Raw genomic sequence first — 25,230 nt, forward strand, 5'->3', positions numbered from 1 at the left:
TACTAACCAGTGACTTGTTGCTTCTGTTGAACAATTAACACACATGTTTGCATCAGTTTGATTTGTAACACATTAAAAAAAGAAGAGGATTCATTTCGCCTCCTCTGGTCATTTAATGTATTACGCCTCAAAAAAGGTTCAAAAAAGAAAGAAAGAAAAAAGGGAAAGTTTGTGTGATTCATTGCATGATATGAGTAGTTGGCTTGTTTGTGAGTGTAGTTCTGTCAAAACGCAACATGCTCATGACCAAGATTTTAGTTCAAATTTACATAACGGTATAAAACTTGTATGTTAGGTCCTGTAACGGTTTAATTTGCATGAATGTACAAATTAACCCCGTCTCCACTCACTCACACCAGCTCAGAATAGCTGATACTCACTCAACTTTACTGTATAACTGTCCAGAAACTGATTCAGAAGAGGAAGAGTGAATTATACAGGCTCGTCTACAAGTCCATGTATCAGAATGCTTTTTTGTATCGTTCTCTGCAAAGTCGGACACATAACGCTAATTAATATGACTAGCCTTTGGCTTGAATACATTATCAAACAGCTTATAACGTGTTGCTAATGTTACACAAACCATGTTCCCGTTCGCATCTCAGAGTCAGACAGCTGCCTTTAAAACTCAGCGTCATTAAAACATAGAAAGTCAGCGGAGAAAGTTCATAAATGGTCAGGGTCGAGTCATGCGCTTGCCTCATATTTTTTATTGACCGCCTCACATTGTTCCAGTTAACATTTTCCTTCTTGGCTTAGCGGCTCATGCATAGCAAGATGCTGAGGACACCGTCTTGTGGCTTTGGCAACCTCTGTGTATTCGGCAAGCCCAACCCCACAGTCCACGAGTGATCCCTGATATCCTCAGACGAGTGGACCGTGAGATGGACATGTGCTTCACTGACTCTCAGCATGACAAACACTAACAGGTAATCTCCTTTTCACCCTCTCTTTCTTTAAATGTGACTTACCGTAAACCGTTCAGGACTCTGAGTGTAAGTGTTGGAAAAGCCATATGTGGACAGTGTTTATCTAAAGACAATCTAACCACTTTAACAACACACACAGGGTATTATCGTCTGACAAGACAGATGTTTTCTTAGATTAACTCGAGGAAACAGTGAATCATCACATGCAAAGCTGCCAGGAATTCTTCCATTCTGCATGAAGGAGAAAGACTCTACTGGAAAGCTTTATTAATGGGTGCATTATGTAGATCCTTTATTCCGAGCTCTGAAAAGGATGTAATGTGAGATGCTGGTTGAGAATGAATAGTTTCATGTTTGCTCTGTGTGAGAAGGTGAGATGGAAAGTAAATCCTGAAGCAGCTCGGACTCGCTGATGAAGTGTGACACACCCTGTGTTATTCAGGAGAGAAAATGGAGGACAGCTGCATGTGTTCTGGACCAGGCAGGAGAAATAGTGTTTGTTAGCGGCGCGTCACCTCCGGGCAGTTCTGTTGCATAATGAGAGACTCAAGCACAGTTTAAACCCCTGGAGGAAGAAGCCCGCCAATCCAAGCAACACGACTGGTGCTGAGGAGTTTTCATCAGAATCGAAACCTTCAGGTCTGAACTTGCCAAAGAAAGCCGATAGAAAGGTAAAGCTACACTGTGTTTCGATGATAGGCGTAAGTACTCGAATGTGTTTTAAACATGCTGATGATGCAACGGTCTGTGAATTATTTAAAATGTGCAAATTGTCTATTTTTTTTATTTTTTTAATATTTAATGTAAAAAAAATGTCATTGGAATTTCTGCTCTATTTCCAGACACTGGCGTGGAAACACAGTTAATGTCAATAGAGGAAAAGGTTCTAAATAGAACTTTAAAGGGTTCTGTCTTCATATATAGAACCGTTTAGGCGTTCCCATCATGGATCTAGTTTTAATGAATTCATTTTGTTTCAGTTCATCTTTTAATACAATTTTATGAATTAAACAGCTTGTAAACATACTTTATCACTAGATAATACCATTAAATATGACAGTATTATGCGATCATTTAAGACATTTGTCCTTGTAGAACCTTCTTGGCATAAAGTGTTATTTAAAATTGAGTCAAGAACCCTAGTTCTATATAGAACCCCACTGAACCCTTTTTCTTAGAGTTCTCCACACTATTACATCATGCTTTCTTCATTTTCAGAATTTTAACACGTTCATTTCCATGGTTAAAGATAGGGTAGGCATTTTTTTTCATAAACTCTTTTTGTTATTCTGGTTGAAACTCTCTTCACATCCTGATAGCATTCAATAATAGAAGTGGTGTATCCCCCCCCCCCCACGCAAACGTAATAAAGGCTGGTTATATTGAGGATACAAAACCAGTTGAGTTTGCTTCAGTTGCAATTTGTTCAACCTTTTTTCATAAAATGACTGGACTATATAGTAATAGTTTATGAGTCTGAGTGTACAGTCATGTGTTTTGAAGGAGGAGTGGCTTTGAAGGGAGGGCGGGATCTAAAGCTTTCAAAACTAGCTTGCTATTGCTAGCCACTCTGAAATTGCCTACCCTACCTTTAAGTGGACAAACTGGTCATTGTGGACCACTTTATGTTGTCAGTTGCAGATGAGATAGAGGATGTTGTTGTTTTCAGCTGAGACGACAGCTCATGAACACCATGGCACTGCTGACAGACTGTCAGAGGACTGAGCCTGTTTTATTGTCCTCTCTACATCTGGCATTGGCTGACTAACCAATCAGAGCGCCACTCTTGTTCATGCATCACTGAAAAACCCTGTGGGTGCAGATCTTTCACTGGTAAGGAGATTGGCTCATTCCTGAGTTTATAAGGCACCATCTGTGCGATTCCAAAAGGAAGAACTATTATGTTGCCTTCTAAGAATCCTTCTTGAAGGCAAATTCAAAGCATCCTTTAGAGAAATGAATAGCAACAAGCTCAGTGATAAAGATGGCGTAAGGACAGAGAACTATCAATAGAATTGATTCATTACTAAAATCAATAGTTCTGATTCAAAATGGACCAATGTACCCCAGTATTTTGATTTCTTCTATATGTTTTTATGCTTAAAGGCCTTGGATGATGCTGACGTGATTTCCACTGAAACAGAAGCTAAGGCGGGACATCTTGAAATCTTTTTCAAATAGCCAATAGTGTTTAGTTTACCTCAGACTGCGAGTTGTAGTCAAGTCAAGTCATCTTAATTTATAAGGTGCTTTTAACAATGTAGATTGTTCCAAAGCGGCTTTACATTGATAATAGGAAATTAAAGTAAAGTGTTTAGGCTTTACAGCAGCTCTAGAATAAAGTTATTGTCCAGCTAAAGTTAGTTTGATTGATTCACTTCCGTCGCAACGACCATTAGTTATTAACTTAGGGGCCGCTAACACGACACCGTTTTAACAGAAAACTCTTACGTTTTTTCTGCGCAAACTTCAAAAACGTGAACCTGTGAGAACGCTGATGGCGTGCACATGCGTATTACGAGTTCAGTCTATAGGTATGAGTGTTTGAATATATGTGCGCAGGCATGTAGTCCTTCCCTACAAATCAACCCTCAACATACTTGTCTGGCCTTAAAATGCAGAATTTTTATCGCTTCCACGTATCCACGCGAACTGGAATTATCCCGACAATATTGCTCTGTGACGTGTCAATGCTCGCTTTGGCCAGGTGGTGTTTATAGCAGAGGGGGCGGAGCTTTAGATTCTAGAGAGCATTTGATTGGACAGGAGATGATGTGATCTCATATCACGGTGATGTCATAAAAATCCCTGATAGATTTTAGCGGAAGTGAGAGACTGTAAGTTTTGAATGCTTATATCTGTCACTGTCATCGCCAGTGGCCCATGCATATCGACTGTCTCTAAAAATCAGTGGTAACGTGAGGAAATGCTAGATTTTTTTTTAGTGGTGGGCCGTTATCGGCGTTAACGCGCTGCGTTAACGCGAGACTCTTATCGCGCGATAAAAAAAATATCGCCGTTAATCTATTCCCCAAGTTGGGTTGGGAGATGACTCAACTACACAAGCTATGATGACGCAATCTACCCGCGGCCGCGAGGTAAACCCGGCTGCAACGCATATTCGTCGTCATCTTAAAGGGTTACTTCAGGATTTAGCATTAAGCTTTGTATTAGTAGAAAACCTGTAGTATTTTCGAATTACCATGCTTTCCCCCCTCATATCCCCCTGAGAGGAGAGATTTGTGTATTTTTTGTCTGGAAAAAATCCTCCGATGACGCAAAAATCGTCATTTTGCGTCATCGGAGGATTTTCTGTCCAGAGGCTAAAGACTACAGCCAGTAGATGGCGTTGTTCCGCATGTTTTCAGCCCGCCCATATGGGTGGGATCTCACTCACAGAATGTACACAGTATCAGCCGTCTTTCTTTGGAAGCTAAGCTAGCAGGCTCTTGTTCTGTGGAGAAAGCTGAATAATAGGAGAAAGCTGAATAGTAGGGGTTACCATCTTCTTTTTCCCGGACTTCTCCGGTGGGCGAGACTGTTAAAAATGTCCGGGATTCGGCTTTTGCGTTCTGCGGTCGCTATTCATTGTTTACATGCACACCTCTCGTTTCAATCTAACTGAATTAATTCCGATCGGTGAATCTGACTGTAGTGTTTACATGAACGGTAAACAAGTGATCGGTTGATGTGCGTTTTACCCTTGCTAAGAAAATTTCCGCTCCTCCGTGAGAGATGCGAGACCCGGCGCGTCTCAGTAATGACGCCACCGCCCTCGCGCCGTTCTCCCGCGGCCGTCAGCCTCGTCCTGCTCGCCACAGTAAACATGATGAATGGCGACTGTAGAACGCAAAAGCCGAATCCCGGACATTTTGGGTCTCTAAATCCCTGGCAAACTCATCACTTACTTAGGCTAGCCTTGTTGTTTTCAACTGTGCTCTCTAACCGGTAGGCGTGGCCTCCTAAGGCAGCGAAGCAAGTGCATTCTGGGAGTTGTTGTCTTTCATCCACATAAGCCAAAAATACATTTTCTGGCTTTTCTCAGTCTAGAAAGCTCCAAATTCAAAAATTTCTCCACATTTCTTCTACTTAAATGACCTATTTTAAATACACATTCATCTTCCCAGAGGTGAAGTATCCCTTTAAGTAAACACGGCTGAAAGTATAAGCTGGTGAAAAAGATCACATCTTTTGCAACATCCATTATTTGGACTTGGTTCAGATTTAAGCCGTCCGACAAACAGCAGCAAACTATAGACAGAGTGTGTGGGGTAACGGTTTGGTAAGTACACACGACTAATCCGTTCTACCACCTCAAATTCAAAACGAAACATTATATCACTGAATACCAGCGCGTATTATTCCCATTCCAATATATCTTAGTGGTGTAACGTTAACACATAATCTCTGTCTACGCCCGATTTTAAGAATCGTTGTTGTGTTTCTTTTTAACTGAAAATACATCAGTTAGACAATATTCTAATTTTAAATTTGGGGTTTCATAAACTCCAAGCTATAATAAACATTAGACCTATCGTATTTTCCGCACTATTAGGCGCACCGGATTATAAAGCGCACCTTCAATGAATGGCCCATTTTAGAACTGTTTTCATATAGGGCGCACCGGATTATAAAGCGCATAGAATAGAAGATACTGCAGTCAAACGTTTGCAGTGGTCACCAACCTTTTCAAGCCTAAGATCACATCCAAAGTCGAAATGTAAACCAAGATCTTCCACTTGCAAAAAAATATATAAAAAAACAAGTGGCTGAGCTGTAAAACCTTGTACTCGACGCGTCCGCATGAGCGCGAAGGTAATAAAAAAAAACTAATGTCCGTCTGCTCGGGCAGATTCGGCTTAACAGCGCGCGCGCCTCCGCATCAGAAGATGCACGACTTGAGCCGAATCTGCCCGAGCAGACGGACATTAGTACATCTCATCATCACACCGGCACCCGGTACCCGGCACCCGGTCTGAACGCGTTGTTGTCTTTGGAGCTCTATCGATTTGATTTATAATTCTTGATTTTACTCTTTAAACTTACTTACAACAAACATTTTCTACTTTTCCTCACTGAGAAGCACTACTGCTCAAACCTCATAGTTACAACGCGGACTGTTGAGCAGACGTGTCTCAAGCCTGTTAGTGATTCTACGCTGGATACTCTTATAGGTTACTCCCGGGGATCACGGCTGAACGCGTCTTCTCAACACTCACTTACAAACATTTTTCACCTATCGTGCGTCTACTCTACACCCGTACCACTTAAAAGACGGATTATATCTAAGACGCTTGTCAGAAATTAGTATTAATTGATAGCATCACTGGTAGTGTCTTTTGCTAACTTACTGTCCATCTGTTAAAATGGCGAATATATCAGATGCAAGTAGTCTACCTTTTGGTGCAGGTGAGGACACATTTGAGCTGCACGCGGTACAGTCTGAGCTGGAAGCTGTTGAGAAACAGATCCACGACCTTTTAGTGAGACAGGCCGAGCTGAGAGACCGGCGTTTGGCTCTTGAAACATCACGCGCTGATGCTCACAAATCAGAGATTAATGTTACTAACCGGCTGACTCCGACCTCGTCTACTCCGTGCGTTACTCGGCATCGGTCCCGAGCGCCAAGGTCGCGATCAGCCATGGTCTCGTTCACTCCGGCTCCAACACGCCACCACGAAGCCTGGATATTTCCGCAGCGGAAGACGCGAGTCAGGTCTAGACCAAGACCCTCTCCGACCCTCCCGGTTTTCGAGTTATCCACACAAAACCGCTTCTCCGCTCTTCGCGAAACAGAACGCGACGCTTTGATCATCGGTGATTCCATTGTTCGGCACGTCCATGCTACATCAGGTAAAAATAAGGTGCACAGTCACTGCTTTCCTGGTGCTCGTGTTTCTGAAATCGCTGCTCGCGTTCCCGAGATTCTGAACGATAACGAGCGCGTCGGAACTTTGGTATTGCACGCGGGAGTGAACGACATCAGGCTGCGCCAGACGGAAGTTCTGAAGAAAGACTTCAGGAATCTGATCGATACGGTACGCAGCACATCGCCTGATATAACGATCATTGTGTCAGGACCGCTTCCCACGTACCGTCTAGGACATGACAAGTTTAGTAGATTATTCGCGCTAAATGAATGGTTAATGTCATGGTGCAATGAGCAGAAACTGCTCTTTGTAAATAATTGGAATCTGTTTTGGGAGCGTCCTAGGCTATACCGTGCTGATGGCTTACACCCAAACAGATTCGGATCGGATCTTCTGTCAGATAACATCTCCAAAATGTTAAATACCTTTTGACTAGTAACCAAAAGTCCAAATCATAGTCTCTGCTGCACCAAATTAACTGATATAAGGGACATTCTACCAGAAACGTACATTTGCTGTCCTGGCACTACTATTGTTTTATAAAACTGGTGTAATCCACATATTTCCCAAAACTGTCATACAGTGAATTAATTTAGAGGGTTTTACAACAGAATATGTTATGTATTTGATTAAATTGTTTTTTATTTTTGTTTAAAAAACAGTTTTTAAAATTAAGAACCCCTAAAATGTACTGTCCCAGGTCAAATCTCAATTCTATACATCATATAAATAATAATTATACATTTGAAATTCATAGAAAAAACAATACCATAGCACATTTAAGATGTTATAATTTGTATTATTCGATTAAAATCATCAGTAAAATGAATTATTAATAAATAAATAGATTTTTTAGAAGTGTCCCCGGGTTTCTGTCATGCCCTGTCACACTTGCATAAAAGATTCCAAGAAAAGGGTGTGATATGTCTTTAAGGTCCCAAATCACAGGAAGTGACCTCATTTGCCTCTCATCACACACTGACACCAACCAGAGGTAATTTCTGTCCTTGAATTTTGTAATTTTAAGCCTTTCTGCATGTTTTTACCTGAGGTCGAGCTACTACGTCAGTTCCTGTCACGCAATAATGTCCCAGAAAATGTATGTCAATAGGTTTAGATTTGGAACAAATTAAATCTTTTGTGTAAATACTCTCTGAAATGTTGTCAGTTTTTATGCTAGCATGCTAAATAGCTGAGTTATAGCTGTTAAAATGTCTGACTGTCAGGCCCTGTCACGTCAGGCTCTGTCACATTTCACTGTGACAGGGCCTGACATTCTGTGACGGGGCCTGATACATTGCTTGTTTGTAGTGAATACCACAGGTAATCTTCTTGTTTCATTGCAGATGAATATGTTGACTACTGCTAACATTTGTTTATTTATTTATTTTTAATAAACGCCTAATTTCAATTCAGATTCAATTTCAGAGCAAAATTAGTTTGATTGCAAAATTCACAAAATACAAATTCACCACTAGATACTTACTGTCCCTTTAATAGTTAATGATTTAAAGAATATATCTTGAACTCATTTAAAAATGTGCTTTATGTGTTGCTACTTGCTCATCATTATTCCATTTTTAAATAAAAAAGATTCAACTGTTAAAAAATGGTTTTGTACAACAATATTAATTAATACAATAATACCAAAGACAAGTGTGCTGTGTGTATTGTTTCTTCTATTATACAGCTCTTAAGTTACTGATTCAATAAGGAATCTGGGTAAAGATATATGACAACATATATAGGATATACTAATGAATTTTACTTGTAGCCTACACAGGTTTAAAGTGGCTCATAATAGGCCTATTAGAGAATTAAAATACTGTTTACTCTTTAAAATCGAGACTATCTTTTCCCATTGTTAATTGTGTTTGATTAATTTTATTAATAAAGACTTATCCACTATTTAAATACAGATTTTTAGTATATTACTACAAATTATAAACATTTTGTTTTTTTTAGTTTTTCAGAGAAAATCTGGTCATTTTAATGTAATTCGTAATGCTTGATGGAAAAAATGTCAGTCCTGTCACAACATTGTCAACCCTGTCACACCACGGTCAGTCCTGTCACAAAGTATATTTTAGTCCAAAAATGGCTATTTTGATTATAACAATTATTGAAATGGGTATATAGTGATAGTAAAGACTGGATTATATATTTACAATAATGCGTTGGTAACAAACTTTACCCCAAAAGCCCCTTATTCAACAACATTATGTGAACCTGATGGTCATTCTTTATCTAAGAGCCCACAAAACAAGCAAAATCAGCCTGATAGCTGTGTTTTTTTTAATGAATTATATGTTTCCTTCAATAAGGGACAGATCCTCATTAAAATGATGATATTTGTGCAGAAGAGAGCATATTCTTTAACACACTTACATTATCAGCCATGTCTGTGACGGAGCCTGACATTTTAAAGAGTAACTGCATATTAAAATGCTTATTATTCAAAAATTATTATGTGCCGAGGTGGGATTTCAATAATTTACAATTATTCACTATCTCCTTTGTTAAAGTCAGGGTTAAAGTTGAAGGTTAATAATACTTTTTTTTTTTTTTTTTGGGGATAGAAAATGTACGTTTCTGGTAGAATGTCCCATAAATAGTAGTGTAGAACATTGCATAGAAACTGTGTCTATTCCTCGTTTAGTGCGATCAAATAATAAATCTACTGCAGGATCTAGGAAAAATCTAATTGTTATTAAAACAGAAAATGTTGCTATTAGTAAACAAAAACAATTTCTAAAGCTAGGTCTTTTAAACATTAGATCACTCACACCTAAGGCAGTTATTGTAAATGAAATAGTCACAGATAATAGCTTCGATGTACTTTGCCTTACTGAAACCTGGCTTAAACCAAATGATTATTTCGGTCTAAATGAGTCTACTCCATCAGGATACTCCTATAAGCACGAGCCCCGTCTGATTGGTCGTGGCGGCGGTATTGCAACTATCTATAGAGATATTCTCAATGTTACTCAGAAAACGGGTTATGAGTTTATTTCATTTGAAGTACTTGTACTAAATGTTACGCTCTTAGATGATAGAAAAACATCCCTATTATCTTTAGCCTTGGCTACCGTATATAGACCACCAGGGCCTTACGCTGATTTCCTAAAAGAATTTGCAAATTTTCTCTCAGATCTATTGGTCAATGTCGATAAAATATTAATTGTTGGAGATTTTAACATACACGTAGATAATCAAAATGATACGTTAGGGGCTGCGTTTATAGACTTATTAAACTCCTTTGGGGTTAAGCAAAACGTTACCGGACCAACTCATCGTTTTAATCATACACTCGATTTAATTATATCACATGGAACCGATCCAACCGATATAGATATCATTCCGCAAAGTGATGATGTAACTGACCATTACATGGTAACTTGCATATTACGTACCCCGGGAATATATCATGCTGCGCCGCGTTATCGATTAGGCAGAACAATCCTTCCATCCACCATAGATAATTTTTCAAATTGCTTATCGGATCTGTCTCAGCTGCTGCCTGAACCTAAACAAACAGATGAACTAGACGAACTAACCAGCACTATGAGCACCGTTCTCTCTGGAAAATGGGATATTGTTGCACCTATGAGACTAAAAAAGGTCAGAGAGAAAATTAAAGCACCATGGTACAACAATACTACTCGTGTTCTAAAGAGAGAAACCCGTAATTTAGAGCGTAAATGGAAACAAACTAATTTAGAGGTTTTTAGAATCGCTTGGAAAGACAGTACGTCACGCTATAAAAAGGCCCTAAAAGCGGCCAGGGCTGAGCATCTCCGCAAACTAATAGAAAATAACCAAAACAATCCTAGGTTCTTATTTAACACCGTGGCTAGACTAACAAATAAACAAGCGTCACCTGAACAAAATATTCCGTTACAGTTTAGTAGTAATGATTTCATGAATTTTTTCACTGAGAAAATAGAAAACATCAGATCCACAATTGTAAACGTTCAATCTTCAATCGCGCCTTATAATTCAGCCTCGATTATCACCCCGCAAGAACAATTACAGTGCTTTACAACTATAGAACAAAAAGAGTTAAATAAATTTATCATTTCCTCTAAAACAACAACATGTTTATTAGATCCCATACCAACTAAACTATTGAAAGAAGTGTTACCTATAGTGGAAGAGCCTCTCCTCAATATTATTAACTCGTCTTTATCTTTAGGTCATGTTCCAAGAACATTTAAATTGGCAGTTATAAAACCTCTCATTAAGAAACCACAATTAGACCCAAATAACCTAGCAAATTATAGACCCATTTCAAATCTTCCTTTTATGTCCAAAATATTAGAAAAAGTTGTGTCTGCCCAACTGGGCTCTTTCTTGCAAGAAAATGACACCTATGAAAAGTTTCAGTCTGGGTTCAGGCCGCATCATAGCACTGAAACTGCGCTCGTTAAAATCACAAATGATTTACTCTTAGCTTCTGACCAAGGCTGTATCTCAATACTAGTTTTACTTGATCTTAGTGCTGCGTTCGATACTATAGATCACACAATACTCTTAGATCGGCTACAAAACTATACCGGTGTTCAAGGACAAGCATTAAGCTGGTTCAGATCATACCTATCTGACTGCTACCATTTTGTCTATTTAAACGGAGAAAAATCGATCATAACTCCAGTAAACTATGGAGTGCCGCAAGGATCTGTGTTAGGCCCTCTATTATTCTCAATATATATGCTGCCACTTGGAAATATTATAAGGAAACATGGAATTAGTTTCCATTGTTATGCTGATGACACTCAACTATATATTTCATCACGGCCGGATGAAAACGCTAAATTATCCAAATTGACAGAGTGTGTTAAAGATATAAAAGATTGGATGACGCACAATTTTCTTTTATTAAATCCAGATAAGACAGAGGTAATACTTATCGGTTCAAAAAACCGCCCACAAAACCTCTCACAATACAACTTTAACATAGTAGGGTGTCCTGTTACTTTATCCTCTACAGTAAAAGACCTGGGTGTTATATTAGATTGTAACTTGTCTTTTGAAAATCATATTTCATATGTTACAAAAACAGCATTTTTTCACCTTAGAAATATTGCTAAATTACGTAACATGCTATCTGTCTCTGATGCAGAAAAGCTAGTTCATGCATTCATGACCTCGAGACTAGATTACTGTAATGCTTTATTAGCTGGTTGTCCTGCATCCTCAATAAACAAGCTACAGTTAGTCCAAAATGCCGCCGCTAGAGTTCTTACTAGATCAAGAAAGTTTGACCATATAACACCAATTTTATCATCACTACATTGGTTACCTATAAAGTTCCGTATTAATTACAAGGTATTGCTACTGACTTATAAAGCCCTAAACGGCTTAGCTCCAGTTTATTTAACGGATCTTCTATCGCCCTATAATCCATCGCGCTCTTTAAGATCACTAAATTCGAGGCTTCTGGTCATACCTAGGATATCCAGATCCACCAAAGGAGGGAGAGCATTTTCACATTTAGCACCAAAACTCTGGAATAGCCTTCCTGATACTGTTCGTTGCTCAGATTCGCTCTCCCAGTTTAAAACTAGATTAAAGACGCATCTCTTCAGCCAGGCATTCATATAATATTTTAATCTTACAGTTAAATCCGGTCTCTACTTCATAAACGCCAGAGGAGAACTGGCCCCCGACTGAGCCTGGGTTCTCCCAAGTTTTTTTTTTCTCCATTAGGTCACCTAATGGAGTTTTTCGGTTCCTTGCCACTGTTGCCTTTGGCTTGCTCAGTTGGGGATACTTAATTTGATTGATCGATTCAACAGTGCTATTGATCTGCATTACCAAACGTGGATGTTTTACACCAGAAACAAACACTGATGTACTATTTTATTTAATACTGTGAAGCTGCTTTGATACAATCTGTATTGTGAAAAGCGCTATTTAAATAAAGTTGACTTGACTAGACTTGACACCGGCACCCAGTTTGCGCGTCTAAATCAGTTGTATGGTCTGGTGTTCAGTCTAAAACAAAACAGTTGCGTCAAGTATAAATGCCTCGTCTGTTTGGGGAGTTGCGCGCGCAGTTAGCGGAGGCTCGCGCTCCGGTGCCAGCCGACAGTATAAACAAGGTTTTAAGTCAGCGGTTGTTTTACAGACATTAACATAAGGCGCCAGGTCCTTATATATAAGGCGGTCCGCACTATAAGGCGCACTGTCGTTTTTTTGAAAAAATGAAAGGCTTTTAAGTGCGCCTTATAGTGCGGAAAATGCGTACTTAAGTCTCTGCAGCTAGTGTACTTCAATTTTATTTATCTGCAAAATTATGTTGTATACTTACAGGTATGCACAATATATGTTCTCAAAACTACATATACAGTATATTATAATAAAACCATTTCAGAACAGGTTACACAGACCCTGCTAAACAACTGCTAAATGTATTTTTTTTAAAGGGTGTAAGTAGTACTTATCAGGGGGCATGTGTCAAAATGATTTACGACTTTGACCTTTGACCTTTTGGCAGGTTGAACTTCCGGTGACCTTATGATTGACGGGTTGAACTTCCGGAATGCGGTCATGGGATTAACCTATTGACCCTGCTAGCCTATCGATCATGTTGTATGACAGTTAGTTTTGAACTATGACCTATGTAGGACTAAATCATAATTTTGACGGGTAGTTATATTTGAACAGATGTTTTTTGCCGTTTGTTTGAACTTTGTCCCAGTTATATGTGTGTGCGTGTGTCAGAGGCCTGCGCCCCCTCCGCAGTGAAAGTGAGAAGCGTATGTCACACAAACACATTCTATCCTTTATATAATTTATATCATATAAATTATATAATCTAAAACATACAATGAAACCAATTATTTTAGATGAACAAAAGTATATAAAATAAAAAGCTACTAAAACCAATTATTTTAGTTTTAGATGAATAAAAGTATATAAAATAAAAAGCTACTAAAACCAATTATTTTAGATAAAAATTACATAAACATTCTGCTCTTTAAAAGTGTATAATCTAAATCAATTTAAGGTTGAAAAAACATTTAGTTATTTCACATTCCTATCCTTTATATAAATTCTATATTAATTATCATGCTAAGGTTGTTTTTAAATCTATAATATAAAAGCTTACTAAAACCAATAGTTTTAGTTTTAGCTACAAAATAAAATCGTGTAACATAAAACATACTGCTCTTTAATATCCTTTATATAATTTATATAATATAAATTATATAATAATTATCATGCTAAAGTTCTTTTTAAAAGTGTAAAATATATAATCTAAATCAATTTAAGGTTGAAAAAACATTTAGTTATTTCACATTCCTATGTAAAACATCCTATCCTTTATATAATTTATATAAATGATCATGCTAAATTTGTTTTTAAGTCTATAATATAAAAGCTTACTAAAACCAATAGTTTTAGCTGAATAAAATTGTCTTACCTTATTTTAGAAAGTTGAAGTATACCATTGATGTCCACAAAAAATGCAATGTATGAATGGATTCAAAATTGTTTTACACAACTGAATTCACATAGTCATTCCTGAATGACCTCACACTCTCAAAACATAAGGAGCGCGCTTCTAATGTATGTGTGTCAAAAAGTAAAACACACGTGTCTGTGTGTGTGTGTGTCTATGCGCGCCCCCCTATTCCTGTGAGCTCTGACATCTGAAACACGGTGAAGTCTATATCAGACTAACAAGTTGAAAACATGCCTTTAAAAGTATAATATAAATATCTTATTGATCCAATTATTTTAAATAATTGATCCAATTATTTTATCGTTTCCCGAAAGCATCGTTGGCCAACTATGGTCGCAAGTTCCGTCGTTACCAATAGAGTTCAATGGACATTGCGATGAACTTGCGACCATAGTTGGCCAACGATGCTTTCGGGAAACGCACCCCAGAATGAGACATTGTGTTAGGGCTAAATTTATTTCAAAGTTTAAATGATATCTTTATAAAATGTAAATGTAATGTATAAAAAAAATGTATAAAAAAGTCTCTCAAACAGAGGCCCTGGCTCGTGTCTGTCAGCAGGCCGACGGGGGCGCGCGTGTGTCTGTGTGTCTATGCTGCATTCTGACATCCCCTCCTTCCATTTCCAGAGGTAACAGTGACACTGTGAAGTGTATCTCACACTAACTAAAGTTAAAAAACATTCTGTTCTTTATAAATATATAAAAAATATTCTCTCTCTCATCTAAAAGCATAACCTTAAAAAGTTTGCATTAGATATTTTAAAAGATTGATTAAATTAAATCTTTAAAGTTTCAATACATACTCATCTTCTATTTATCTGTACTTATGTATGATATAAATTATTTTTTTGACCTAAAGTATTATTGTTATTAAACAATGTCTGTTCAAAAACTGTACTTGGTCGTCTTAAATCTCATTTATATGAAAAAGATTCAACCAGCATTTTTTGTCCATGCTGGGTTTCAATTTTTATGGTTTTCCATAGCTATCCTGTACACCTAAACACGACCATCACAGAAAACGTTTCGGTTACTCACGTAACCTCTGTTCTCTCTAGAAGAGGGAACGAGTATTGCGTAGTTGCTTACGCTACGGGAAAGCCTTTCTTTCTCGAGATACTGAAGCCAAAAATTATCCTTAATTTTTATAATCTTGTCAACGCAGTGCGGCAGCCTGCAGACCTAGGGCAAGCTAACTAGCGTGCCCATTGGCTGCCCTGCGGCAACTGCAGCAGCCTACCGCTGAGCCCTTGGCGTGACGTCACGACCAATGAGCGCGCTTGGCGCGCTTAATGCGTCACAGCCCGCGAAAAAGGGGTGTGGCTTAGCGTATATAAACAGGGCTCGGAGGCTGCTTCTCTGGTTTCTGTCGCATGAAGCGAAATGAGCTCGTGGCGCGAGCACGGCGGGCTACGCAATACTCGTTCCCTCTTCTAGAGAGAACAGAGGTTACGTGAGTAACCGAAACGTTCTCTTACGAGAGGTTCTCTCGTATTGCGTAGTTGCTTACGCTACGGGAACGCCCTTGTCAACGCCGTGCGCGCCCAGCATCCACTGAATGAGTCCCAGGGAGAGCCCGGGGAACGTGATAGCGGAGAGCCGGGCAGCCCGAAGAGGGCTAGCGCCGTACATAAGCACACACTAGGGGGTTAGGAGCGGCACGGCCGGTCCTAACTGACAATTCCCTGCATAGTGCAGCTCAACCAGTAGAGCTAAATCACACAACGTAGCCCGCGCACAGATAGTGGGCTGGCATACGCGAGACTTAGACTGCTAAGACTTTCGCCTGCAAGGCGGGAACATCCAGGTTGTAAAACCTAACAAACGTGGAGGGGGAGGCCCAGCCTGCCGCTGCACAAATGTCATGAATGGGAATCCCGCTGGACCATGCCCACGACGAGGCCATGCCTCTAGTGGAATGAGCTCGAACGCCCAATGGGCACTGCAGGTCTTTAGACGCATAAGCAGCAGCAATAGCGTCCACTATCCATCTGGACAGGCTGTGTTTCGAGGCGGCGAGACCCTTGGTGCGCCCACCAAACGAAACAAAGAGCTGATCCGAGCGCCTGAAAGCGGCGGACCGTGAAATGTAGTTTCTCAACGCCCTGACCGGGCAGAGGAGATTACTATCGGCCTCGCTGCCGTGCGTCGGCAGGGCTGAGAGGGAAATGACCTGTGCTCTGAAGGGAGTGCCCAAAATTTTTGGAACGTACCCATGCCTCGGTCTGAGAATGACTTTGGAGTCATTAGGTCCGAACTCGAGGCACGCGGCGTTAACAGATAACGCGTGAAGGTCTCCCACTCGTTTGACTGACGACAGAGCTATCAGAAAAACGGTTTTGAGCGTGAGGTATTTCATATCCACAGTTTCCAAGGGTTCGAAGGGATGCGCTCTCAGGGCCTCCAAGACCAGAGAGAGATCCCACATAGGAACCGAGGGGAGTCGCGGGGGGTTCATCCTCCTGGCTCCCCTAAGGAAGCGGATGACGAGCTCGTTCCTTCCTAATGCGCGGCCCTGCTCAGAAACCGAGAGCGCTGAAATGGCCGCAACATAGACTTTGAGCGTGGAGGGGGACCTGCCCGCGTCCAGTAGCTCTTGAAGGAAACACAGTACTCGCGATACCCCACATGTCTGTGGATCGAGCCCCTTAGCAGTGCACCATGTGTTAAACACTGACCATTTCGACATGTAGAGCCGCCTCGTAGAGGGGGCTCTAGATTGTATGATCGTGTTCATGACCCCGTCTGGCAGATTAGCGTGTAATCGTTGAGGCTCCACGCATGCAGAGACCAGCGCTCTGGATGGGGATGCCATATCGATCCGCGTGCTTGAGAGAGAAGGTCTCTCCTCACCGGTATCGGCCAGGGGGCTGAGCCTGCCAGCTGTATTAGATCCGGGAACCAAGCTTGGTTCTCCCAGCATGGGGCTATGAGGAGCACTGAGTGGCGCGCTTCCCTGATTCTCTCGATGACCTGAGGCAGCAGAGAGACCGGGGGAAAAGCGTACAACGGGCCGCTGGGCCAGATCTGGGCCAGCGCGTCCTCGTTCTTCGAGAAGAACTCTGGGCAGTGAGCGTTGTCTTTTGACGCAAAAAGGTCGACTTTCGCTTTGCCGAACCGTCGCCACAGTGACTGGACTGTTTGGGGGTGTAGAGACCACTCCCCAGGGGGAATGTTGTCCCTGGACAGTCTGTCGGGGCCCTCGTTCAGGTGGCCAGGCACATGCGCGGCTCTCAGCGAGCGCAGAGAGTGCTGAGCCCACACGAGGAGGCGTTCCGCCAGGGTGCAGAGCATCTTTGATCTGACACCGCCCTGGTGATTCACGTAGGCCACTACCGATGTATTGTCCGTGCGGACTAGAACATGGTGACCGTGGAGGAATGGGAGGAAGTGTTTGAGCGCTTTCTCGACCGCGAGCATCTCTAGACAGTTTATGTGTAGGAGATTCTCCTGGTCTGACCAGCGGCCATAGACCGGTCTGCCTTCGAAGAGCGCTCCCCAACCTAGGTTGGAAGCGTCTGTCGAGACAACTTTCCGGTGTGAAATCACTCCCATAGTCACTCCTGTGTGATACCATTCGGCTGCCAGCCAGGGCTGCAGGGCTGAAATGCATCCCTGATTCACTCTGACTCGCAAGCCGCCGGCCGCCCAGGCTCGGTGGGGCACGCGCATTTTCAGCCAGCGTTGGAGCGGGCGCATGCGCAGTAAACCCAGCTGGAGCACTGCTGCAGCTGAGGCCATATGCCCCAGGATACGCTGGAATGTCCTCAGCGGAACCCGGCTGCCTATTTGGAGGGATGCGGCGAGGAGGCGGATGCGGCGCGCGCGCTGCTCCGACAGTCTGGCCGTCATAGCCACCGAGTCCAGTTCTATTCCAAGAAAGGAAATTGACTGACGGGGTGATAGCGAGCTCTTGGTCCAGTTGACCGAGAGACCCAGCTCCTCCAGATGGCTGAGAAGCGCTGTTCTGTGAGACACAAGTTCCGTCTCTGACTGCGCTAGAATAAGCCAATCGTCCAGATAATTCAGTATTCGCATTCCCTGTTTCCTCAGGGGAGCGAGGGCCGTGTCCATGCATTTCGTAAATGTACGGGGTGCCAAAGACAGGCCGAACGGCAGGACTGTGTACTGATATACTCGACCCTCGAAGGCGAATCTCAAGAATGGCCTGTGACGGGGAGTTATCTGGATCTGAAAGTATGCGTCTTTTAGATCGAGAGAGATAAACCAGTCTCCTGGGCGAATCTGCGCGAGGATTTTTCTGGTTGTGATCATTTTGAACGGCCGTCTCATGAGGGCTTTGTTCAGATGTCTCAGATCTAAAATAGGTCTGAACGCTCCGTCCTTCTTGGGCACGAGGAAGTAGCGGCTGTAAAAGCCCGACTCGCTCAAAGAAGGATGAACCTGTTCTATAGCCCCTTTGCGCAGCAGCTTCGCTATTTCTGCTTGAAGCAAGTGCGCAGCTTCTGAACTCACTCTCGTCTCCGTCTGTGCTGTATAGCGCGGAGGGCGACGAGCGAATTGAAGCGAATAGCCGTGTTTTATAGTTTTCAGCACCCATTCTGACGCGCCCTGAATCGCTTCCCATGCTTCCGCATGCATAGCTAGGGGTCGAATGGTCTCTGGGCTCAGATCGCCGCGCTGCGCGGGATGGGGAGCCTGTATCAGAGAGAAAGGCGCGGCGCGCGCGCCGCTGGTGCTCGAACACGGGGGCTGGTAAACAGTATTGGCCGACTGTACAGCGTTCAGTAGCTCGGTCCCATCGGATGGAGCGTGATTTGCTGTCAAACATCCCAGGCGCGAGAGAGGCGTGGGGATTATAATGTCTACAAGTGAGTGCGCGTGCTCGTGAGCGGGCGCAGGGTTTACACTTATGACACGGCCAGTGTTTGGGAGCTTTAGAGGGTCCGTGACCCAAGGTAACTGGCTGGCAGAGCGAGCAGCGGGTAGGTGTGAGCACAAGGTTGTGGGCACATTTCCTACATTTAATACTCGAGCGGCTTGCGACCGCTTCATGAGAGAGCGCTCTGTACGCGTTACCATGGGGACCCTGTTTGTGTGAAGCAGTGAGCACATGGGAGTGGGCACATTTTCTACACTTATAACACCCTCGGCTTGAGCCGCTGTTGCCCGGGGTAACCGAGTGGCAGAGCGAGTTACAGGTAGATGTGAGCACAGAGTTGTGGGCACATTTACTACACTTATTACTCGAGCGGCGTGTGACCGCTTTATGAGAGAGCGCTCTGAAAGCGTTACCATAGGGACCGTGTTTGTGTGAAGCAGTGAGCACGTGGGAGTGGGCACATTTTCTACACTTACAACACCTTCGGCCGGAGCCGGAAAGCCCGAATTTACACTCTTTCTGAGATTTATTTGGGCCGCCGTAAAAACGGCGTTTGTGTGCAGGCGAGCGAGTGGTATTACTGGCTCGTTGGCTGCGGTGTAAGCTGCTGCAGTAGCCTGCACTGAGGGGACTGACAGAGCTGGGCGTTTTGATGGCGGTCCGGCCGCAGCGGGACTCAGCCATCTCTTCCTCCCTGCGGATGCTAGGAGGACTTCGCGGGCTCAGACTTCAGCGTTATCTTGGGACGCGGACCCCGGGGGGGCGGCGGTCTGTGACGGCTGGTCGAGCGCGACCTAGGGCGGCCGCCCTGGCGTCGCTGCAAAGTGGTTGGTGGCCGAGACGAGCGCTGTGTGGAGCTGCGCGCAGGAGGCTGAGCTTGAGAGCGGCCTGCGGCTGGGCTCGAGCGGCGGGGCAGGAAGAGATTCATAGCCTGCGACGCCTTCTGTACTTCAGAGAAGCGGTCCACAATCCCGCTGACCGCAGGGCCGAAGAGGCCGGTGGGCGAGAGCGGGGCGTTGAGGAAAACAGCGCGTTCTGACTCACTCATATCCGCCAGCGTCAACCATAAGTGTCTGTCGATGACGGTGAGCGCGGCCATAGATCTGCCGATGGCTTGTGCAGCGGTCTTGGTAGCACGGAGCGAAAGGTCCGTCGCGCTGCGCAGATCTGTTAAGGCTGTATGATCCGAGCCCTTCTCGTCCAATTCGCGGAGGAGGTCGGCTTGCAGGATCAGAAGAACAGCCATCGAGTGCAGGGCAGAAGCAGCTTGGCCGGAGGCGGCGAATGCGCGGCCGGCGAGAGCTGATGTGGTCCTGCAGGCTTTAGACGGCAGGGCAGACTTTGAGCGCCATCTAGCAGACGGCGGGCAAAGGTGCGTTGCCACCGCTTCCTCAACGGAAGGGATGCCGGTATAGCCTTTCTCGGCGGCCCCGTCCACCTGGGAGAGAGCCGAGGAGACAGACGAGCGGAGTCTAGCGGAGAAGGGCGCGTTCCACGACTTCGATAGCTCCTGGTGGAGCTCAGGCAGGAAGGGTGCTGACCTAGAGGCTGGCGCTTGGCGGCGGCTAGGCAGAAAACACCCGTCGAGTCGGTTAGGCGCGGGCTCCTTGGGTGGGGACCAGTCCAATCCCAGTCGGTCGACCGCTTTGGTGAGGAGGCGGATAAGCTCCGCGTCGACACTGGAGCGGGACCTGCCAGACTCAGGAGTCGAGGAGGCGGAGCGGTGAGAGCCCGACCACTCCTCGCTGTCCAAAGCAAGCAGAGAGCAGCTGTCAGCGGCGTCATCTGCTTCATCCCCTGAGGCGACGGCAGTGCGGGCAGTAGCCGGCCGCTGCGCGTCGGTGAAGGGCGGGGGAGAAGGAGAAAGCGAGGCTCGCGGGAGGGGCTCCGGCGAGCGCTCAGCTATAACCACCGGCTCGGGAGGCCTTTGAGAGCGGCGTTTCTTCTTACGCGGCCCTGAAGAGGCAGCCGGGGAAGGTGGAGGATCGTCAAACATGGCGAGTCGAGCCCGCAGGGTCGACATCGGCAAGTCCTCACACTGTTCGCAGCCACCCGAGGAGAGGGCGCGGGCTGCGTGGTCGAAGCCCAGGCAGAGAGCGCAGACCACGTGGCGGTCTCCATCGCTGAGCGGGGCTCTGCACGAGCCACAGGATGAGCGAGGCATTTGCAACAACGCCTCGCGCTCTTTTAGATGCAAAAGTGTGTCGCGGGGCGAACACACAACACATACAACACAGAGCAGTAAAGGATATGATCGCCGGATAGCGAAGCAGGCAGGGAAAGCTGAAGGCGGCGAAGGCGGCCGGCGTCCTCAGGCTGAGATCCTCGGCGTGCTGGTCGCTTGTTTCGACGGCGGCTTCCTCAGAGAGCAGCGATGCGAAGAGCTTCGCTGAAAAGACAGAAATCAGAGAAGCAGCCTCCGAGCCCTGTTTATATACGCTAAGCCACACCCCTTTTTCGCGGGCTGTGACGCATTAAGCGCGCCAAGCGCGCTCATTGGTCGTGACGTCACGCCAAGGGCTCAGCGGTAGGCTGCTGCAGTTGCCGCAGGGCAGCCAATGGGCACGCTAGTTAGCTTGCCCTAGGTCTGCAGGCTGCCGCACTGCGTTGACAAGATTATAAAAATTAAGGATAATTTTTGGCTTCAGTATCTCGAGAAAGAAAGGCTTTCCCGTAGCGTAAGCAACTACGCAATACGAGAGAACCTCTCGTAAGAGAACTACATTTTCAAAATGTAATAAATAAATAATTTATTAAAAAATTTCCAGAGAGGCGAAGTAGTTCTTTATGCACTGATAAAAACGATCCAAAAAAGCAAATAGTTTAAGTTGTCATAAACAGAACAAAACAAAACAAAAAAATCCTCCAGAGATAAACTCTGAGATAAAAAAAATGAGTCTCGGGGGACAATGTCACAGTAAATCTAGTCTGCATTCCAGAGTATATCTAGAGTTTTATACTAAATTCATGTAAAAGCATAACCTTAAAAGTTTAAATCAAATCTTTAAAATCATATCTTCTTAGAAGATTTATGTATTATTGTTACTGAGGAGCGTCTGTCCAAAAACTTTAGATTGTTACATACAACATACAACATGAAACATGGTGTCAAAGTTTGTCACAACGTTTTTTAAGAAATCCGAAGACTTCACATTGCTCTTATTTAGACAAAGTTGTATCATTTGGAAAATCAAAGTAAAAATCACACATCATATACGATCATTTTTACCTGTATCTCCCAAACTAGGGTGAAACCCTTTACTGAGAATATACTATCGGCCATCTACTCAAAATATATGTAGAAGTTTCAAACATTTGTTGATGGTGGCCGTATGAACAGACTTTGGGGAGAGCTATAGCAGGAAGCATGCCCTTTGACCTCCTCGATTTTGCAGGCCTTTTTGTTAAAGATTTAAAAAGATTCCCATCTAGCGGCGAAATTCTATTTTGCATTTAAATGAATAGTGCTCTCTAGCGGTTCTCCCATCTACTCGCTTTTTCAACTTTGGTAAATGTGTCAAGTATCTATGACAACGTGTCTTCCGATAGCACTTCATCGAGTTTAATTGTACATGTTCTACCATTATGATGTATTTGTTACGTTCTACCGTACATGTTCTACCGTTCTATATAATGATTTACACAACCGAGCAATAGACCGTACTTTTGACTTACCCGTCGAGAAGAAAGTAGATTCCTAGATAAAAGCTATCCCGATATTTATTTACATACCGATAAATTAAATTTGAATTTAATTAAAACTTCTCCTGTGGCTCGGCATAACTATGATCCAGCATTATATTGTACCGTGCAGTGCAGCCTTTCAAATGTGGCGGGGGCAGTATCAACGCCTCCCATATGGTCTAGCGGTTAGGATTCCTGGTTTTCATCCAGGCTGTCCAGGCTGCTACTCAATAGTCGAATAATCATCAATAATCATTTTTAGTAATTCATAGTCTTAGAGTCCTACACGAACTGCAGAAACAAGCAGAATGTGTGAAAACTCAGTTTCAGTACCAAATCATTTTCACAAATACAATTATATTGAATTCAGAAAATTTCACTATGGAATACTTTATCATAATTTAAATTTAGTACGTCATCATTTCAACTTTTCATCTCATAATTATGACGCATAGTCATCATTTCAACTTTTTAAGTCATCATTTCGACTTGTCATAATTTACAATTTTTGTCAATGACGCCTTTTTAATGTTTTAAAGTCATAATTTGGTTGTTGACTATAGTACTGTTGATGATGAAACGTGCTAGTGCTTTTTGTCCCTCTCTGCTCTTTTTCAAGATGGCGGAACACACAGGAAGCCTCCTTGGACTTACCCGTCCCATGTAAATAAAGATAAGAAATGATCTTTCTTAAAGTCAGATCATTTTACACCTGTGAGGACTTTTTTTATGAATACAGACAATGATTTTAGCTAATAAAAAAACTCTTGTACCTTTAGTTTCAGATGTTTAAATGACAACATACCATTTTTCAATCTACACATGAGAGACCTTCAGAAGTCAGAACTTCAGGGGTCAACGGTTTAGGCCCGTTGGCGAAAACACTGCATGTGTAAGGTAGTTTTCCAGATTTTCACCCAAAATCAAATACTGTATGACACTTTTCAAAGTTAGAATAATCTGTTGTGTTCTGACACAAGGCCATTAACCGGTTCTTTTTGTTTTATAAATGTATTTTTTGCTTATTTCTAAACATCAACCTGATAAATGAATACGATGAAACGATAATTTTTAAGAAAAAACATTTTAAAGAAAAATACAACTAAACCATGATAATGTTTAGTTTAGATGTTGATGATTAAGTTTCAGGCGTAGTGCAACCAGATTTCTCTAACATCTCACTCACGACACACAACGTTGTAAATAAAATGAAAGAGATCTCAGATCACAATCTACAGTTAGATATTCGCTGGTGTGAGAGAGAACCACTCTGTGATTTATGTCTTTAAGAGCTTCTTGAACTTGTAAGTTCAAGAGTTGTAACTCTAAACATGTAAGATGAATTTTATTTATTCATCTAAAATAATTGGTTTCAGTATATTTTTATAACCATTTTATTTATACACTTTTAAGGAACAGTATGTTTTTCAACTTTTGTTAGTGTGATATTAGGAACCCCCTTTCTCACTTTCACCGTGCTCTAATATGCGAAGGAGAGGGGTCAGAGCTCACATGTGAAGGGGCGCGCACAGACACACACACACACACACACACACACACACACACACACACACACACATGCACACACAGAAACGCGCACGGCTCCTTTACTTTTTGACACACATACATTAGACGCGCTATGTTTTGAGACAGTGTGAGGTCATTCAGGAATGACTAGATGAATTCAGTTGTGTAAAACAATTTTGAACCCATTCATACATTGCATTTTTGTGGACATCCATGGTAGGACATACTTTAACTCTCTCTAACATGTAAGATGATTTTTATTTTTAGTAAGATATATTGTATAAGCATTTCATTATATACTTTTAAAGGATAGAATGTTTTTCAACCTTAGTTTAATTGTTTTAGATTATATAAATTATATAAATGATAGAATATAAAGGATAGAATGTTTTATGTAATTTTTATCTAAAACTAAAACAATTGGTTTTAGTAAGCTTTTAAAGAACAGTATGTTTTTCAACTTTAGTTTAATTTGCAAGATTTCATTTAAACACTTTTAAAAGATAGAATCTTTTTCAACTTTAATTATTTTAGTAAGATATTATTGTATATTATTAACATTTATATACTTTTAAAAAGAACAGAATGTTTTACATATGAATGTGAAATAACTGAATGTGACATATATGAAATAACTGACCCCATTTATATATACTGTTCAGGAATGTGAAGGCAGGAGGGACCTGCGACTCCGTTTCATACATTGCATTTTTATGGACATCCGTGGTATACTTTACCTCTAACATGTAAGATGATTTTTATTTTTAGCAAGCTTTTTATTTTGTATTCTTTTATTCATCTAAAACTAAAATAATTGGATCAATAAGATATTTATATTATACTTTTAAAGGCATGTTTTCAACTTGTTAGTCTGATATAGACTTCACCGTGTTTCAGATGTCAG

General features: G+C 42.4%; 1 protein-coding gene across 2 annotated transcripts in view; it reads left to right on the forward strand.

Annotated features, from left to right (window-relative positions):
- Nucleotides 1–853: 853 nt before the first annotated feature.
- The window catches only part of LOC308681757 (uncharacterized protein), a 41,320-nt gene continuing 16,943 nt past the window's right edge, over nt 854–25,230 (forward strand). The window contains exons 1-2 of one of the 2 annotated variants that reach the window (XM_081350867.1): nt 854–929; nt 1,372–1,600. The gene's annotated coding sequence lies outside the window, so the exon portion shown is untranslated. The remainder of the gene's footprint in view (nt 930–1,371; nt 1,601–25,230) is intronic. The other variant, XM_081350868.1, reaches the window with a different exon arrangement.

Source organism: Scardinius erythrophthalmus (genome assembly GCF_964197995.2).
Source record: "Scardinius erythrophthalmus genome assembly, chromosome: 21".
NCBI lineage: Eukaryota > Metazoa > Chordata > Actinopteri > Cypriniformes > Leuciscidae > Scardinius > Scardinius erythrophthalmus.